Source organism: Pinus tabuliformis, chromosome 5_2 (genome assembly GCF_031772625.1).
Source record: "Pinus tabuliformis cultivar Carrire ecotype Pingquan chromosome 5_2, CPIR1, whole genome shotgun sequence".
NCBI classification, from domain to species: Eukaryota; Viridiplantae; Streptophyta; class Pinopsida; order Pinales; family Pinaceae; genus Pinus; species Pinus tabuliformis.
This window is the reverse complement of record NC_142306.1, coordinates 308,233,757-308,249,178: the sequence shown is the minus strand read 5'-3', so window position 1 is coordinate 308,249,178 and position 15,422 is coordinate 308,233,757.

Genomic DNA, 15,422 nt, shown 5'->3' with positions numbered 1-15,422 from the left:
TACAAGGGGAAGATGAAAGCTTGGAGGACTATTTGAAGCAATTTAAATACAACCTTCAAAAATCAAAGCATAAGCATTTGAAAAAGGAGATCTTAAAAACACTCATTCTTAAAGGAATCAAAGATGAAATTTTACAAATCTTAAATTTGATAGAAAAATGTGACGTTTTTCAATTATCATATGATGATGTTTGTGATTTATGCATAAGGTATTCAAGAGGAATATCCAAGGCTGGTAAGAATTCTAGAGAATTTTCTTCTTTCCTTTCCAAATCTGCTACAAGAACAGGAGATATAAGAGATAAAATCAATGATTTATTTGAACATTTTAAAGTTGATTTTATTAGCTCTCTAAATTCACAATTGCATGTTTTGCAGGTTAAGAAAAGTCAAGTAGAATTTGAAGAAGTGATTTTTCCTCAATGCCAAAAGGAGCATCCCATGGATAGTTTCTCTTTCTTACCTAGGCTGAAAACAACATTTCCAAGAGATGGAGAAGCTGCAGCAATTTCACAACCATGGAAACCTTGGCCTACATGTATGTTTCAAAACACTTCCTCTCCATTGTCTTACTTGCATAATCTATTATGGAATACTCATGTGCTAGGGCAGCTATGCCAGTCTCAATATAACCCCCATCAATATTTTCCACAAGTTTGGCATGGTTCATCCTATGATTACATGACTACTCTCCCTCATCTTGTAGCACAAAAATATCATTCATATTGTTTTCCATATTTTCAAGAACACCTTGCTTGCATATCAAAATCATCCACACATCCAAATCAACTACATCATTAAAATCCTCCATGCCCTACACAGTATCCTACTCAACTCATTCCACACCCTCACCATAATAAACCAATACAACATGCTCACAATCTTGAATTGTAGAATTTACCTACCCTTCCCACCCAACCTATCTCGCATACACAGTTGCAGAAAACTTATATCGAGATTGGAAATGTTTCAAATCCAAAAATTGTAGAAGAAAAGGAGGATTTCTTCTAGTCTGCGTCAACAAGTTGTTTCAGAAACCCAAGAACTTCATGATACGACAACTATGGGAAATCAAAAAAGTAAAGGATATATTGAAGATTGGTTTCACTCCATCAGTTTTTCACAGCGTCACTCCATACTTCAGCAATTTTTGACGCAATATTTTCAAGGGAAGTTGGTCTCTCATACCCTAGTATTTATTGACAGACATTTCTCAAATTCAGGTGTGTATACGCTTGAGGCATTATTTCTAAAATGGCTCCATTGGAAGTACTCTTATACGTGAATATGTTTTACTTTTCAAGGTAGAATAGGTTAGTGTAGAAAATAGAATAATTAAGTATATAAATAGTTTTTGTTATATGTAGAACGAGTTGTGTTTGCTGCAACTTGCTGAGTATATCAACATCAATGGTAAATATTTGAATTTAATTGTGTATGTAGATATATTATATTGAAAATCATATTTCTACAAACACTCATCATCATTAAAAACAATAAAAAAAAAATTATCATATCTTAGGGCGTGTGGGCTTGATAAAACCACTGAAATCACAGTCGGTACAATCATGTTTTGAGGACCAAAATGGGCATATTTTCAAATCCTATTTCTATCCTAAGTATCCCTTTATTTCTAATTTTTAATCCAATTTTAATCACTCAATTTGGATTTGAAATGAAAAAGTTATGACCAAAACATTGACAGTATGTCAAGTAGACAACTCAGGAACAGAGTTGGGACAGTCTATTTTTCGAGGCCTAAATGACTAGAATTTTGAAACCTGTTTCTATGGCATATCACCTTATTAATCTAGTTTAAATTTCAATTTGAATCACCTGATTTTGATATCATATGTGAAAGTTATGACCAAACTACTGATTGTCTATCGTAAATCAACACCTTTAAAACTCTGTTTTTTCCGATTGTTCCTTCGCACATTTGACCCATTAATTATTCATGATTTCAAAACCTGTTTCTATTGGATATAGTTACATGAATATACTTTAATCTCCAATTTTAATCCGTTCAATCCGTCGTCAAACGAAAAAGTTATACTTAAAATATCAACTGTTGGTCTAAGTTGGGAAATCGAAAATGACTTTGTTATGCAAGTTGTTCTGTGTAAATTTGACATATCATATCATGGAATTTTTAAAACTTGTTTCAATTGGAGATATACCTATTAATTCAATTTCATTTGGCTTTGGAATCACGCAAATCGGACGAAAAAAATAAGTTATGATTAAAATATTGTTGGTTAGTATGATTGGCCACCGTTGTCCTGCAGGTAATAAATTAACTCTACTTCGTTATTTGTTTGCCATGGATTTATTATACAGAGTAACTACTTGTTAATTTTTTTCATATTTATTGGGTTTAGAAAGCCTGATCACCTCTCTTCTTCCATGATTACATGTTTTATTATAGGTAGATGCTCGTTTTTTGCAAGTCCGAGGAGAATAAAGGAGGTCAATTTGTTTTTGAACAAGTGATTATTGAAGGCAATGATAATGAAATAATAGATTTTCATCCCAGCATCTATTAAGAAATATAATATCATGTAGTTTTGATTCTTTTGAGGTGCCATGGAAATTGATCATAAGAGTTTGTTACAAATTATTCCTGTTATTTCTCACCAACAACATAAAGACTTTTTAATTAGCTAATGGATTTAGAGCAGGAGAAATGGAGAATTGATTTTCATTTGAAGATCCAAGTCATTTCTGCCAAAACATTTTCCCATTCATTTACCATTGAAAGGTTGTTGTTTCTTGAAATAGATTGATATTCTCTTAGGAACAACATTGTTGTAGTTAAAATCATAGCCGTTGCAACTTGAACTATTTATTTATTTACTATTTTTCAATAGAAATTTTTGTTTCTTTTCTTATTTATTTTATAATGTTGTTTTATCAAAATATATGAAGGAAGTTCTTAGGGTTTCATGATGTTTCTCCATTTATTCCTGAGTCTTATTAGTGTATGGTTTACTTTGCCACTGCTGTTACTCCCAAAACTTTTCTAGGTGTTGGATGTTGTTACTCCCTGGAGGCTGTTACTCCTTGGGTGCCATTACTCTGTAATTGTTGTTACTCCGTAACTGTCATTACTCCGCTGGTGCTGTTACTCCGTAATTGTCGTTACTCCACTGGTGTCATTACTCTATAACTACCATTACTCCTCCAGTGCCATTACTCCACAATTTCCATTACTCTGCCAATGTTGTTATTCCGCAACTGCCATTACTCTATTGGTGTCATTACTCTGCAACTGTCGTTACTTCGCAATTGTTGTTACTCTGCTGATGTCGTTACTCCGTAACTTTCGTTACTCCATCAGTGCCGTTACTTCACAATTTTCGTTACTCTGCCGGTGCCGTTACTCCACAACTGCCATTACTCTGTCGGTGTTGTTACTTTGCGACTGCCATTACTCCGCCGGTGCTGTTACTCCATCACTACTATTACTCCGTCAGTGCTACTACTCCGTGGTGGAATATTTTCTAAGTACCCAGTGCTATTACTCTACACATGTTGATACTCTGCCAAGGTATGTCTTAAGGTACGTCCCTAATCAACTCTGTGTATTTGATTGATGTTTTAATTATGACCGAGGACGGTCATATCTTAGTTGGGGGAGGTGTTGCATTTGATAGAAAATGTATTATATTTAATATCAATGATGTCATGTCATCATTGTTATTAAAATTTCATGTCAACTCATACATCTCACGATTATTATGACGTAATCCATAACAATCCATAACCCCCACTTATCCACACACATTGGAACTTGTCCTCTTAATTTGGTGAATGGGGAAATACATTTAATTGTCTAGGTCCTCTTTCACATAGTGATTGGGTAGTCAATTTATCTTTGTTTATCTATAAAAGTAATTTTATTTTTAAGGAAAAATTATGAAAAGATGATTTCATCATGGAAACTTTCAACTTTCCTAATTTGTCAAGTCCCTGATTTTTTAAAATTTATGATGATGACCACAAAATTGTACTTAGATCTTTCCATCACTATCTAATGAATTATTCCTCAAACCCCAATCTTAACAAAGAAAAATATATTTATCAACAGTCATTTGAAGGTTATTATTATTTGAGAAGCAAATTATCTGAGTTGAAAATAGTTACTACAAAACATTTTACACCATCCCTAGCTCTTAAGGAGTTGGCGTGCCACCCCATATATTAAGTGATCTTTTGTTGATTAACAATAACCATAGTTAAAATTAAACATAAATAGTCAACTGGAGGATAGGAGGTCTCATCACGAGCCAACCTACCATGATCATAGGTCCTAATAGAGTGACATTACCACTACTGGTCACCAAGCCAAGGTAATGGCCTTCAGTCATAAAACTAAAGGACAAGAGGTCTCATCACGAGCCGACTTGTTCACTTTTGTTAGTTCCTGTGAATGGCATTGTTATTAACTAGTTACCAAGCTAGAACAATGATCTTCAGTAGACATCTAAGTAAATTGAAATGATTTTGTAACTATGTACTTATTTCTAATAGATGGGACACTGGCATTTCAATGGGTTAAAAAGGCATCCCTATCGAGGCTATGGACACCTGCTGGTAGTAGTGGCCATGCCTATGGTATAGAGGTTAATTCAATACTATGATATACTTGGTTACCTTGTTTTCTCAAAACTAATTGTCGATAATGCCACTGTTGCATATATAAGGTTTGCTAGAACTCATGATTCATGGGGTAATATTTAATCAATTCTTAGATAATGGTGGTCATGGTTTATATCTATTATTGAGTTATCAATGTTTACTTTACATGTTAGGGATGAAACTTTTAGGAGATTTGATATTTGACATTTTGTATCATATAATATATCATTCCTTTATTCTACAAGTTTCATATTTTTAACCAAAGATAATTGCTTTACCCAATCAATCTCTATTTAATCCTAGCTTAACAACACTAATATTATTTTGGGGAAGGATGAAGAGGGCTAATTTGATTTTGAATCGTAATGAATTACTGATTGAGGATACTCATGAGATGTGATATATAAATCTTGATGATAGGGAAACTAATCAGTTTGGGGGAAGGAAATCCTGCTACACTTTTTGATTACTTTCTTTGAGCTTGCATGGCTTCCACCTTTCACATCACTTACACAAGCTCAGCCTACATTAACTTCAACAAATGTTAATCCATAGATGTCATTCCATGTAATTTTGTTGAAAGCAACAATTGAGGTGAAATAACGTGAGTGTTTGATTTATTAAAAGTTTAGGAGAATATCATAAAACAACCACTGAGCATCATTCACTCATATTTTTCAAACCATTATTTCCCCTACTTTATACAAAGACATTGGGTTGCATGTGGACATGCAACATATTCAGTTTGGGGGAATGTTGGGCTCTTAATTGGTCATTATTATTACCACTTCTTAACATTGATTTCATCTATTTCCATTATTCTTTTATCACATTATTTACCATAATTTGTTATGTAATTTCATTTCATAATCATTTATGCTCTTACGGATAAATAATATCTGATCTCATTTATTTTGAATAATTAATGTTTATTATGCATGATTTTGGTTTATTTATTTTTTATAACCTCACTCATGATTTTAGCCTCCAAGATCTCTTTCAGATTGCAGATTTGGTCTTCAACAGGTAATTATATATTCCAACTCAGGGATTCGCTGGCATAAGAAGCGATCGTTTTGCATTGGAAGTTTTAGGAAAATAAAAGTGAATCTAGAAAATCTAAGACATGGGTTTTGTTCAGAATAGACAAAATCAGTTACCCACTAACCCGTTTTCAGAAATTCGATTTGTATTGGGAGAAACACAAGGTTATTCAAAGGATATATTTGCAGATTTGCTATTGTGACCGTTTTCCATAATTGCCCAAATTGTAATAACCAAATTCGACTTGTTCCAGCTGAATTGTGATGGACAGATCTCTCAGATCTCATCTTGAATATTGAGATCAGTTTTTTGTAACTCTCCTTTGGATGTTTGTATATTTAAAAGACAAAATTTAGAGAGAAAGGGGGGCTAGATGATGTAAGAATTGAGCCTTGTAACAGTGGAACTCTTGTTAATGAAATTTCCAGACTTCTGATATTTTTCTCAATATGTGAGTTAAGCACACCCTTGACTAGGGAGTTGGGCTCACTCTTCTAATCAAGTGCTGTGTGTGTGCCCTTTTTATGTATATTGTTTTACTTATTGTATTTTCTTTATTGCTGTTACAGATTTCCATAGGTTGTCGTGAATGCTTTTCTTTCTGCAGTTTAATTTCCATTAATGTTACAACAATGCTTTGATTTGTTAATCACGAACCCTTGATTGATGTATATTGTAACCTTGCCTCTGCATATACTTTGCGCATTACCTTGAAAAGAGTATGCACCCGAATTGATAAATTAATGTAGGAAACGGGATTGAATAATTTGTTCATACTCGGACACCAACAGAGCCTTCCTTTTCATGTTTTCATTTGCTTGAAGAGTTGATCGTCTCGAAATTTTTTCATTGAAGTGTTGTATGCGAAAAATTCATTTCGTTGTTTCATGAAAAGTATGAAATTCTAGTTTGTTGCATCATTGTTCTAAGATAGCCTGCATCATTAAACACTAGGATTGCATTGGCATTTGAAAAATGAAAAGAACTCTTTTTTCTTTTGAAAGGACTCTTAGAAGTGTGCTTGTCAGGAAATTAGGAATTGTAATGCATTTTTCATTAGTTTATTTTTTTCGAAAAGTGAAGTAGTGAAAGATAATTTTTGTTTTCAGTTGCTTGATTGTTTGCATTTGATTGTGTAGTTTCTACCCTCTCTAGTGTAGGAAATTTATCAAATTGAAAAGGTATTGTCTCATTTAGTTACATTTAATGTTTTTCATGTCGCATGCTAAGACCTGAAAACTGAAACATAAATCAAGATAAACTTTAAAACGAATCCAATTAACCTAAGGCACATTTGACAATTAACGATGATATCTAGAAGGTCTAGGCTAGAGACGTGTTCCGACGTCTTTAAACCTAGCAGCTGTCGTTAGCTTCGGCATTAGACAACGTTAGTACGGATTTGTGCTCCCTGTACCGTCGAGTATATAGTGGGAGGCCCCTCTAGGCTACAATCCTTTATCCTTAGGAAGCAAATTCAATTGCCTTGTAAACATGATACACCGAACACACTGTTTGGGGAGATTGCATGCTCGTACTTTTGATTCGGCAAGAGGTATTCAACAGTTCATAGTTACATGGTAATTCTGTTTACCTAGATCATCTAGAGCAGTCATTCGATCTTTTTGAATCTTTAAAATTAAAAGATCATTCGAGTACTTGTCCTTTTGAGCTCTTTTCTAATCGAAAGCGATAGAGTCATCTTTGTTTCTTTCTCAACTCTTAAAAAATGAAAGAGCACCACTCTTTTTATGCGTATTAATAATTGATTGCCCATGATCCAATAACATCCTATTAGTCTTTTCTATACCAAATCGTGAGTTTCCTTTAAAGAAAATTTTAAAGCCTTGAAGTTTATTTTTCTATCGACTAAGACAAGGTCATTGTGGCTAAACCATCTGGTTCACCTAGTTCCTCTTCCTCTCCTCCATCTGAAAGATTGTCTGAGGAGTTGTTTCCCGAGTTACTAGAGTCACTCGAGGACCAAGGTGTTGAACTCAGAATTGTTCTGAGCATTCAACCTTTTTCATCTCATCCTCTGCCTACTTTCGATACTGGATCATCTGCTAATCTTGGCCCAGAATCTCCGGACAATCTTGTCCAAACTCCTGAGAACTCGTCGACCACTAACGGTCAGCTTGGATTAGTTATCTACCCTCTGAACCATCTATTTGACCCTATGGTGATATCACTGCAACAGCCTTATAGTCTGTATGACTAGCCGGGTGTTCCTTTGGAACTATCCACTAGTACTTCTTCGGCCATTCGTCATCATTTGCTCCGGATATGGAACCCCAAGGTGATGCTCCAATCACCTCTCCCAAGGAGTCAGAAGTTTCTACTCCACACATTGTCGAGGAGGAAGAACATGCTTTTCCACCTTAGGGTTTCCCCTATACGGGGGGGGGGGGGGGGTAGTCCCGCCTGTTTGTGCCTAACTATGTGTCTTTGGCACAGTTGGTTTCAGGTATGCCTAGTGCCTCATCACTTTACCATAACCTTGTTTGGGTGTCAGCTGCCATGCCTACTTCAGGTCCGTTCATTGTGAACATGACTTCCCAACAGGTTGTTACCTCAGTCCCGGTGCAACCCACCATTATAAACCCCCTTGTATCGTCAGTCCTAGTCACCCATCCAGTTCAGTTGCTTGTTTCAAGGAATATCTCTATCTGTTCCTCCATCCCTCTAGTCAGTGACCAAGCTATGCCACTGCCTGGGGGGGAAATCTTGAATGTTTATATGGTGTTGGGTTCCAAAAATGTGAGTGGTTCATAATCTCACATGCTTGGTATGAACCAACCTTCTTCTGGCATTATCCACAACCCTGATGATCCTACTAGATCAACCAATGTCCAGTACCAATAGGTTCAAAATCTTGTTCATCTATTTGGGTTGAGCAATGTCCAGTATCAGCAGCCCTATGAGGCTTAGGTACAATACCAAACTCCTTATGTTCCATATGGTTCTCAAGGAATGGTTAACCAACCTTACACCCTTCAGTCTGGGTAATACATTTAGCCTGGATCATCCACTTTCCAGGGTGGCTATGGCTAGATTCAGTTCAGAAATTTTCCTGGCACTATTCAAGTACCCTTGCAATAGCAAGGACAACCTCTACAACAACAAGGGAAACCTTTTTTACCACAAGGGCAACCTTTGTTACAGCAAGGGCTACCCATGCAATAGCAAGGGCAAATGATCCCACAGCAGGGTTAGCTACAACAACCACAGGGTCAACCCCCGTGTTGGGACAAGAAAAAGGTATGATTTCTCTTCATTTAATGCTTCATTTATCATTCATCCTTATAATATTATCTCTGTTTATAGAATAAAATGAGGAAAATATTAGTCAAAGTTGGAAGAAATTATTTGGTGATAAAATAGGAGAATTTAGTACGAAAAACTGATTCTTTTCTATCTTTGTATGCAAAGATGCGATTGGGAAAAAGCTATTCAGTTGGCAGGACAACACGAGGCCATAAAGGGGAAAAGCCACGATGTATGGGGTAGACAAGTAAGCAGAAGATCAATTTGAATACTCTTGTTTTATCATATGATCAGATTTTATATTTCGAAATCCTCAGGATCTCCTAATCCCGAGGATTCGCTTCTATCCAAGTTTCTCTTTTATGTTATATAAGGCCAAAAGGAAACTAGAAAAGAGTTCAAACTTTTAATATGTAATTATTCTATTTGGAGAAAAAACGTTGTTAATTCAGTGACTCTGTCAGCTATTACTTTGAAGCTGATGAAAGAAGGTTGCACTTGATGCATCTCCGTATTCTGAGTTTGTATTAAGCAGAGGCTTATGGCGACTCTGGGCCCAGTCACAAGAAGTTCCACTGCTCCTTTGTGTTATAGTTTACATTCAGTCTTTGTACTTGATTTAACGTTTAGTTCTTTTGTTTATCTTGAAGATTGGTGACATTGATTTATACCGTTGTTCACTTAGATTTATATTGAATCTGCGAGATAGATTTAAGTAAGCGCCTTGATTAGAATGAGTGAATGTGTTGTTGATTGCTGTTCAAATTGAATAGATGTTATCATAGATCTTGTGAGACAATATTGAGTAACTTCTACGGATTGTAATATAGAATTTTTACCATTTAGGAATCTTTTATAGTTGTTGCTGTTCACTTACTGATTGTTGTTCAATTGCTTATTTTATTGTTGTTTAGTAATGGAGATTGATTTGAGTTGTTATAGATTGGTAGTGTTGTTTGATAATCATAGTTTCTTTACTTGATTAAGTGTGATTAGTCCCAAGCTTACTCAAATAATTCTCCGTGTAATTCTCATTTGCATTCAAGTTCCAATTGGTTTCGGAACAAGTTGTATAGAATTACATAGGGTGTTGTGAGCATTCCTTTCATAAATAGTTCTTTGCAGAGTTTTGTGAATTGAATTGAAGAATTGGACTTTAATGATTGCAACGATGCATCATTAGATAACCTATAGCTTCACTGCACATACTGTGTTGGCACTCTTGAAATAGAAAGACTTACCTTGCATTGACAACTAATGTAGGGATTAAAATTGCATGTAAAATGACATCTTAGTGAGCCAACATTTTGGTGTTTAAAGTGTTTAATTATGTTTAATGTGATTAATTCTATTCCTTTGCTATAGGAGAACTGGGTTTTAAAAATGGAAGGTAAGAACCTGCATACCTAGCAAGTAAAGTTCTTGCTTACCTGCCCGCTTTACAACAAAATTTTAGAGGTTAAATAGGAATTTATTTTATGAATGACTAGAAATAAAAAGATAGAGAAAGAGCAAAATCCTCTACCAAAACCCACAAAACCCAATGGGTCGGTGAACCTTGGGAGAAGAACCCTTATAGATGAAATCATAAGAAGAGAAGAGTCTCAAGCATCAGTAGGATTCCAGGCTATACCTGGAAAACGTTCTACTGTTATCCCTCAAGCAGCAGACCCACTATCTGTAGCTCATGCTGGGATTCAAAGCCAAGTAGGAGGATCAGAATAGAGTTTTCAAGCTACAATAAGCATACCCTCTATCCTATAAAAGAGGGAAAATCTTGTAACTTACAAGAAGGAAAAGGAGAAACTAGTGGGGCTACTAAAGTAGAATCACAGTTGTCTAAACAAGGATCTCTTGAGATTCTAGACATAGGGAACGTTGTAAAGCCAACTCGGGTTGCTAAACTCTCTGTTTATTACGGAAGCACCCCTTGAAATCCCTGAATATTATTGGCATATCTTTGATGAAATGGCAGAACAACCACCCTAAGGTCAAACCTTGACATTAGAATACCCCATAGTCGACCAAGTGGCCAATGCCCCTATGAAGGCTATTCCTCTGCAGAACATCCCAACCTTCCATGGGATGATCACAGAGGATCCTGATGCTTTCCTATTTGAGTTTGATGTCCTCTGTAGAGGGTATGACTATACCACCGACCCCCAAAAACTAAAATTATTCCCTTCCACTTTGAAAGGGGCAGCTTTAAGATGGTTTATGGGTCTAGGTGGGCGAACCATCAATAGTTGGGACGAAATGAAAACCTCCTTCCTTAAAAGATATAAGGACTTTTGTAAAACTAGGGAACTAAAAGATGAGATTTTCAAGATGACTGCAAAATATAACGAAACACTAGAAGAATATATAGACCGATTTAATTATAATTTGTAGAGATCTCCACACACTACCCTACCAAAAGAAGTCATAAGAGCTATATTGATTAAAGGAATGAAAGAGGAATGGGTAGAAACTCTAAACTTAATGGGAAAGGGGATATTTCTCATGAAGAGTATGATGAAATTATTTGTTTGTGTATCAGGTGTTTGTGAGGAAAAGCACACGTACAAGAGCAACTAGCAAAGATCCAATGAGAAAATGAAACAAACCACATAGTGGAGGTATAACATAGATGAAGATTGGCAACCTCCTGGAAGATTTTAAGACAGATTTCCTGGGCACTCTTACAACATAGCTGGATGTTCTACAAGCCAAGCAAAAGAAAGATTTAGCAAAACAAAATTTGGCCATCTTCTACCCACATTGTTGAAAGAAGCACAACCAATGGGAATGTCCGTTAGACATTATTCAGACATGTGCCATTTGTACTAAAGATCACGACACTGAACAATGTCCATCATTACCTGGGCTGAAAGCAGTATTCAAAGAAGCAGAGGAGGAAATAGAACCGGTATATTTGATGAACCAGCATTGACAATGGCAAGCTAAACCTACATGTATGTCATAAGACGCATCCCAATTTTTTCCTTCATCGCAGTTTAATCAACAACAGAACCTTGGGGCAGCTTGGCAAGGCCAATCATCCTACCCAAACTGGAAAAGTCCACCATTCCCTATGACATATTGGCCAACACAATCTTTTCTACGAAATGGATGTCTGAATTCTCCTTTTGCTCCTATATGGCAAGGTAATCCCTATCAATCCTAGTGGCTTGCCTCCACTTCTCAAAATCTGAATTGGTCTACAAACTGGCAGTGACCTCTAGGGATATCCAATATACCTATGGGAATAGGCCCCCATCCTCAAACCACACTGTCAACTCCTTATACATTACAAAATAATTCTCAACCTCTTCTATGGCCACAGTTATTAGCTCAGCCGAACCCGAATCCTAATAATAGGCCAGTCCAATTGGTACAGGTTATTGAAAATCCAAATATAAGATTGAGCAGAAAGAATATAATGAGCTTAGATTGAGGTCAGGTCATGTCATTACCCCTGAGGAAAATAGGGACCAACCTTCAATTGAAAGTGTAACTCCACCGCCAATGGGGCTTTGGATTGACGGTGAATGGGTGCACTGTTAAGACACTCCTTGCGATAGGTCACCGGTTCAAATCCCCGCGGGTACTTAGGTTAGTCTTAACTAGAAAAGGAAAAAAGAAAGTGTAACTCCACCTACACATATTCCATCATCTGTACATGTTCCACCACTTGTAAATAATACTGAATCAAAGTAAGGGGAAGAAACAGATCAACATGATGACCTTGAAAAAATTATGGTCACTTCTCCTCCGTTCCCTAAAAGGTTAGTGATACCTAAACCGATCACTTATCCTGATTTTGATCTTGTAGGGGAACTAAAAAATTTGTGTATTAATATTGCTCTCCTCTAGGCTATTCAAGCCATCCCCGTCTATGCCAAAACCATCAAAGAATTATGTGTAAAAACGCCTCTGAGGAAGGTAAAAACCTCACCCACTATCCATGTTGTAGGAACCTTATTCGATTTACTCCTGGGAGAGGAAACTCCAATAAAGTAACGAAGACCTTGGAAATCCCATAGTAATAGTTCAGATATATGGCCGCTCTTTTCCAAATACACTAGTTGATCTAGGAGTTGCCATTAACATATTAACAACAGAAACTTGTCAAGCACTTGGTATCACAACCTTAGAACCAACCACCAATTTATTAGAATTTGTTGATTGGTCAGTGGTAAGACCAGAAAGGACTTTACAAGATATTACAGTTTTTGTTGACTCATGGGAATATCCAGTAGATTTCTTGGTTATAAAACCAAGGATTAGGTTGGATGGGCATCCTTTGATTCTAGGACGACCTTGGTTGGCAATAGCCGATGCATATATTGGCTGCCGAGAAGGTAGCATGACTGTCACATAGGGAGATGTAGTAAAAAATCTGGTGTTATACCCTCCTGCCAGGCCAAGTTTTCCCATTGTAAAAATATGTAAGAAGCCACCAACGTACCTGGAAGAGAGAATCCGTTCACCACTCATAGTAGTGGAAGCACTAGAATTTAAAAATCAAACTGAAGATGACGTTATCAACAATTTTATAAATCATCCAACCAATGTGGAGTGTCAGATGCTGAAAGAAATTCTTGATAACGAAGCCATGGAAGATCCCTTGAAGGATATAGACGACCAGCATATTCAAACAACTATTGTTCAGAACAACAAACGAGTTGAGATCGAACCAGGCAAAGTTCTAAATATCAATGCTAATCTGGAGAGCGAATAGCAAAAAAATCTTATCCAGGTATTGCAGAAAAATAAAGGGGCTTTTGCCTGGGATTATCCTGATATGAAAGGGATAGATCCACAACTATGTACACACCACATTTATACAGAGAAGGATGCGCGACCCATCTAGTAGCTTCAACGGAGGTTGAACCCTCACCTCAAGGATATCATGAAAGAGGAATTACAAAATCTACTAAATGTAAACTTTATTTATCCTATCTCATATAGTAAATGGGTCTCCCCCTTGGTGATCATCCCCAAGAAAAATGGGAAATGGCGTATTTGTGTAGACTACCGACAGCTAAATAAGAAAACATAGAAAGACCACTTTCCCCTCCCATTCATTGTTCAAGTCCTCGATACGTTGGTAGGGAAGCAGTTCTTCTCCTTTGTAGACAACTTCAGTGGGTACAATCAAATTTAGATTGCCCCTGAATACCAGGACAAAATGGCCTTCACCTATCCCTAGGGCACATTCACATACAGGGTATTACCATTTGGCTTGTGCAACTCCCCAACCACATTTTAGAGAGCTATAATAAGCATCTTTGTTGATCTAAGAAATGAAGGAGTAGAATTATATATGGATGCTTTTAATCCATATGGGGATGATTTTGATCAAGCATTACAAACACTAGAAAAGGTATTAGAATGATGCATCACTACTAGGTTATGTTTAAGCAATGTCAAGTGTCACATGATGATGACCAAGGGCGTGATCCTGGGACATTAAATCTCTGCAGCAAGTATACAGGTAGACCCAACAAAAATATAGGTAATTCTTTTACTGCCTACCCCCTGCACCCAAACAGAGGTACATAGTTTCCTAGGATATGCAGGTTATTATTGCAGATTTATCAAGAATTTTTCACATATTGCAGCACCCTTATACGCTCTAACTGGAAACATTGATTTCAGTTGATCTGACAAGTGTGACATAGCTTTTGTAGGATTAAAGAAACTAGTCTCAACAACACCAGTATTACGTGGACCAAACTGGGAGCTGCCTTTTCATATTTCCACAGATGCATCAGATGTAGCCATAGGCATTGTTGTCGGCCAGGAGGAGGACAAGAAACCTTATGCTATATATTACATTAGAAAAAATCTCACCCCTGCAGAACTCAATTACACAATGACAGAAAAAGAATTTTGAGTAGTTATTTATGTAATAAAAAAATATAGACACAATATAACTGGCTACCAAGTCTTTGTGTACACTGATCACTCTGCCATTAGATATCTAGATAATAAACCAATCACAAATGGTCGAGTAACATGATGGTTATTGATTTTGCAGGAGTTAGACATTACCATTAAAGATCTTCCAGGAAAGGAGAATCTCGTTGCTGATTTTCTATCTTGAATTCCGAAGGTTAATGATTGACTGGCGGTAGATGACCAATTCCTAGATGAGCACCTGTTTGTTGTGACTGTTAAGACGCCATGGTATGTAGATGTGGCAAATTATCTGGTAGTAGGGAATCTACCTAAAGATTTAACAATAAGGGAAAGAAAATTGATTGTTCAGCGCAGCGCCCAGTTCCCTTGGATAGGTGGATATATTTGTCATATAGGGGCTGACATCTGTATACATAGATGTATCTGCGAGGATGAGATCCATGACATCCAGAAGGCTTGTCATGATGAACACTGTCGAGGACATTTCGCAGACCGAAGGACAGGACATAGGTAGTACAAATGGGATATTATTGGCCACTATTTTTAAGGATGCTAAAAAATATG